Source organism: Oncorhynchus clarkii, chromosome 19 (genome assembly GCF_045791955.1).
Source record: "Oncorhynchus clarkii lewisi isolate Uvic-CL-2024 chromosome 19, UVic_Ocla_1.0, whole genome shotgun sequence".
In the NCBI taxonomy this organism is placed as follows: Eukaryota; Metazoa; Chordata; class Actinopteri; order Salmoniformes; family Salmonidae; genus Oncorhynchus; species Oncorhynchus clarkii.
This window is the reverse complement of record NC_092165.1, coordinates 48,992,299-48,998,385: the sequence shown is the minus strand read 5'-3', so window position 1 is coordinate 48,998,385 and position 6,087 is coordinate 48,992,299.

Sequence of the window (6,087 nt, the reverse complement as noted above, 5' to 3'; positions counted from 1 at the left end):
ACATGGGAGTAGGTAGAGATTGCCTCCAATTACTATGGGTGATGATAGCATGGTTAGTCAGGAAATCAAGTGGTGATTTATATTCTGTGTACAGTGTGAGTATTTGTTTGCTACTGTATCTACATAATTTACCTATAGTATTTGCTGTATTAATCCAATTGAATGCTCATCGCTACTCTAATTACAGATAAAAGCCGGGCATTTTACCAGAGAATTTTAGAACATGGACACTGTCTCGTTGGCCTAACGTTATATCCTATTTTGACTTTGGTGCAGGTCATGTTGTTCTTCACGTTACCATCTCTGGTAGATACATACTACAGTCTATCAAATAAAATCTGTTCATTTCTCACATGAACAGGATACAGAAGGTGTGGTGAAATGGTTACTTGCATAGTGTAGTCTTTTGTTTAGACATGTAGCTAGCTAGTTAGCTAGCTAAACAATGAAGCATAATCCCAACTCAAAACATTACTACCCTGCATGACACACACACACACACACACACACACACACACACACACACACACACACGATGACATATGCACTATACACACACATGGATTTAGTACTGTAGATATGTGGTAGTGGTGGAGTATGGGCCTTAGGGCACACAGTGTGTTGTGAAATCTGTGAAGGTATTGTAATGTTTTAAAAATTGTATAAACTGCCTTAATTTTGCAGGACCCCAGGAAGAATAATTGCTGCTTTGGCAGCAGCGAATGGGGATCCATAACATAAACAAATCTGGGAGGTAGCTAGCTAGCTAACATTAGACTATAACTAGCAATGCAAATGGCTCTGAGATGCGTATAATATTACTACACAGATCATACATGTAACATTAGCTAGCTAGGTAACAGTATGCTATAACTTGAAATTAAAATTACTTATTATACATTTCTAATTTAGCCTATCTGAAAATGTAGTTAGCTAGAATATCATACCTTTATAAATGAATGGATGCTTCTCCCTCTCTGTCACGGATGCTATGGTTGCAGATGTATAAAACACTTGTCTCTGGATTATATCAGCCTTCTGTGTGTTTTCTTTTCAACTCGCTCTGCATAGTTGCAATCAAACGCCAGAATTTTCTCCATCTCCTTAGCTATCATACTCTAATTCCACCAGCATTCCACTGATTTCAAAACTCGGTCCTCCAGAAAGTGGAGAGCAACACTTTTGCAGTTCTACTACGTGAAATCTTTCACAAAGCTGCATTAGAAAGGATTGCCTACACATACTGACCAGCTCATGTTATAGACAGAAGCATGCCACATGGCTGACCAATCTGAACTCATCTCTCGGCATGTCCAGCCCATCTATTATCTCAGCCAATCATGGCTAGTGGGAAGGTTCCTGTCTTTTTCTGTGGATAAACCAACTAGGCTCATAATTTAACAATTGTATTTGTATTTACAGATGGCACACAAGTTCGTTTTTAGGGACATGAAAGACCACGTTCCAGAAGGCATTTCTGCCAAAAAAAGTTTACGTTCAAATGCCTCTCTTGTGAAGTAGAGACGTGCAACATGCGCCTAGTTTTCTGAAACTAGTCACATTTTTCGGACCAGAGATGTACAGTACTTGATGTCAAACTCATACGGTGCCAGCTTGGCAACCCGTCTCTGCTCACAAGCTTTAACCTTAGTTTTTGTCAGGATGTACATTACCAGTCAAAAGTTTGGACACATCTACTCATTCAAGGGTTTTTCTTTATTTGTACTATTTTCTACATTCATTAATAATAGTGAAGACATCAAAACTATGAAATAACACATATGGAATCATGTAGTAACCAAAAAAGTGTTAAACAAATCCAAATATATTTTACATTTAAGATTCTTCAAAGTAGCCACCCTTATGACAGCTTTTCACACTCTTGGCATTCTCTCAACCAGCTTCATGAGGTAGTCACCTGGAATGCATTTCAATTAACAGGTATGCCTTGTTAAAAGTTCATTTGTGGAATTTCTTTCCTTTTTAATGAGCAAATCAGTTTTGAGCCAATCAGTTGTGTTGTGACAAGGTAGGGGGGTATACAGAAGATAGCCCTATTTGGCTAGTACATTTTATGGCAAGAATAGCTCAAATAAGCAAAGAGAAATGACATTCCATCATTACTTTAAGACAAAGGTCAGTCAATGTGGAACATTTCAAGAACTTAAGTTTCTTCAAGTGCAGTCACAAAAAACATCAAACGTTATGATGAAACTGGCTATCATGAGTGACTTGCTTGTGAAGGCTAAAGTACAGCATCTAGACCATTGCTGGATGCCTCCACAGAGAGGAAGGGTTTGTCGAAGTTGGGGTGGGCCAACAAGATCTTGTCCAGTAAGGCTTGCTTTAGTTGGAGGAAGACCTGCTTACACTGTTGTCCAGGCAGCTGCCGTCAACTTCTTGACAGGTGAGCGTCTCTTGCAGTGTGGAGCCTTGTGCCCAGTTGTCATCTAAAAGAGAGGCTTTGCGATGGTCAAGCATCCTTCAATTAACTGTTGGTAATACACCACCATCCAGGGGAACAACCTTAGTTTATTCTGAGAGGGGATGTCAGTTCCGTCTTCCATCAGGTCAACTTCCGTCACTTTGCCTAGTTAAATAAAGGTTAAATAAAATGTAAAAAAAATGATATGCCCCAACAACATCAAAAGTGACACCTTTTCAGGTTGAGCTTGAAGTTGTGGGCCTTAAGACGTTCAAAGACCATTTCCAGTCCCTGCAGAACCCAGGTCTTCAGTGGGCGCATAGACCAAGACATCCTCAAGGTAACACAGCAGGCTAAGAAAGTTCTGATCTCCGAAGATGTTTAGCATCATCCTCATGAATGTTACAGACTGTTACATAACCCCTATGGAATATGGTTGTATTCATAAAATCCAAATGGTGATGTAAAGGCTGTGAATCTCTGGTAATCTCTGGTCATCCAATGTGCATCTCCACATTGTAGTAGCCAGAGGTAAGGTCCATTGTCGAAAAAAAGGCATTTCCACCTAAAGCAGCCAGCGCGTCAGCCTGGTGAGGAAGTGGTGAGCGTCTTTGATGGTGCGACATGCAGAAATCAGTAGCGCTGCTATAGATATCATAGAAAAGGAGAGACATTTAAATAAATGGCCTCATGTATTATTTATTTTATGAAATTGCTATGGATTTTTACAAGAATTACATTATTTTGCATATTTTGTATTGTGAAATGTTGAATTACTCCTCTGTGTTTATCAATGCCAATTTCACAGCATGATATGCTCTTTTGTCAAAATCTAGCAAAGAATTACTAAAACATGTAACTGGATGCAACCTAACACAATACAAATACTGCATTTCAGGTCTCTAAAAGAAATGTATTTGCCTAGGACAGATATAATCTCGCACGGAAAATACAAATAAGCTCTCACTAACATTTCCATGGGATGATTTGAATATACCAATCTTTTCCTTCAAAAGTAACTTGGTGCCAGAGGGAGCCTTTCCAACAAAAATACCAGACAGAAGCAGGGTGTGATCTTATTGGGTGATAGGAAGGAATACTACATCCCTAATAAATCTCTAATTGACCCCTGTGCCATTCATATCATTACAGCCTTAGCATACAGTATACTGTTTTTATCAAAACAATTACAGTACTCTGATCACTTACCCATGTCCAATATCACTACAAAGACACATTAAGACCTTCCTCTTTATTCTATTAACATCCTGTTTGTGATTCAACCACCACGGTTATTTATGAGCTTTTCAGGGAAAGGGCACATTTCAACAACATAGGTTTTGGTTTGTGAAAAATTATAGGATGGAAAGTAAAGACTGCAGTAAAGACTGCAGAAACACATGAAAGTGTTTGTGTTGAGTAGAGTTAAAAGGCACTAGCCCTGTTACTACTTGGTTCTAACATGCTCTCTTTGTCCTGATCTTGCCCACATTTTTAGACTGGTGTATACATTAAAATACACATCTTCCTGACCACCTCCAGAGGTAGTCAAACTCGCATTGTATCTGTATATCTTACAAGTGTAGTCTGCTCTGGACAGCGAAACCATTTCAATCATTATTCCACCCTCTAAAACAGTTGACAGGTGACACCATTGACTTATAGCATCAATATGTGTCTTAAAATAAATATATATTATTTTGAAAGAATATCTGTCAAACAATTTGCATACAGGGAGGGACCAGGATATCTGGTCACACTGCGAACACAGTGGACGAATAAGAGACACATTTTAGTACCATGTGTAGACGCAATGGCTACAATGTGGGCCCAATCAGAATACGGATGCATGTTAGCACCAGGTACAAACAAGGCTTTAGATGCAGTGGAAGAAAAGGTTAAAAAGTGGCATCCATAAAACAGTTGTACAACATTAGCGGTAGAATTGGAGCGAATAAACAATAACGAAGTGACTACTGGTAGGACAATGTCCACTGTATTTGTGTGTTTGTAATGGCCCTAAACCTCTACTAAACCCTAATGATGATACACTAACTTTTTCCAACCATGTAGACAGTACCCATTGGAAAAAATGCTGGAAATATTCCTTGTGAATATGGTATTTTGGACTAATACAGATTCTCATGCCATCTGCCTTTGAATAAAGCATTCAGAGGAAGCAGAGGGGAGAAAGTACAATGAGATAGTCAGTGATATAATATAGCCTATCGTATGCAGTGTTGATTTTATCACACTGCATACAGTATGCACTAGAAACTATAGCTTCAACAATAGCAGTAACATTGAAGACGTTCTATACTGCAGTACAACTGTCTCTAAGATGACAGAAAACGCTCTCAGGGCATGGTGACAGAGTTCATCTCATATTTTCCTATGAGGACAATATCTGTAGATATGAAACAGTCATGGAGCCGAGCTGTGAGCAGCACTTGATTATCATCAACTGCTTAGGCTTTTCTCTAACCATCAAGTTAGAGATTTTCAGGTACTTTTGTATATTTTTTTAGTCAGTAGTTCTGAAAGTAGCGTTCACGAGCCAAAAGTGGTCGCCGAAAATTGCTACTACGTCACAAACACTACATGGCCAAAAGTATGTGGACACATGCTCATCGAACATCTCATTCCAAAATCATGGGCATTAATATGAAGTTGGTCCACTCTTCTGGGAAGGCTTTCCACTAGATGTTGGGACATTGCTGAAGGGACTTGCTTCCATTCAGCCACAAGGGCATTAGTGAGGTTGGGCACTGATGTTGGGCGATTAGGCCTGGCTCGCAGTTGGTGTTCCAATTCATCCCAAAGGTGAGGTCAGAGCTCTGTGCAGGCCAGTCAAGTTCTTCCACACTGATCTCGACAAACTATTTCTGTATGGACCTCAATATGTGCACGGGAAAGGGCCTTCCCCAAACTGTTGCCACAAAGTTGGCTGCACAGAATCGACTAGAATGGCATTGTATTCTGTAGCTTTAAGACTTCCCTTCACTGGAACTAAGGTGCCTAGCCCAAACCATGAAAAACAGCCACAGACCATTACTCCTCCTCCACCAAACTTTACAGTTGGCACTATGCATTGGGGCATGTAGCATTCTCCTGGCATCCTCCAAACCTAGATTAGTCCATCGGACTGCCAGATGGTGAAGCGTGATTCATCACTCCAGGGAACGTGTTTCCACTGCTCCAGAGTCCAATGGGGGCAAGTTTTACACCACTTCAGCCACCGCTTAGGATTGCACATGGTGATCTTAGGCTTGTGTGCAGCTTCTCGGCCATGGAAACCTATTTCATGAAGCTCCTGACAAACAGTTATTGTGCTGACGTTGCTTCCAGAGGCAGTTTGGAACTCGGTAGTGAGTGTTGCAGATGATTTGGAAACGTCAGTCCTCGCCGGTCTCGTTCTGTGAGCTTGTGTGGCCTACCACTTCGCGGCTGAGCTGTTGATGCTACTAAACGTCTCAACTTCACAATAACAGCACTTACAGTTGACCGGGTCAGCTCTAGCAGGGCAGACATTTTACAAACTGATTTGTTGGAAAGGAGGCTGAAATAGCCACTAAGTCTATGCCCTGTCAGTCATTTGTCAGCAGTAGGGATTATTCAATTAAGTATTTGTTGTCATTTAACAATAGACTTGTTTTCATGCA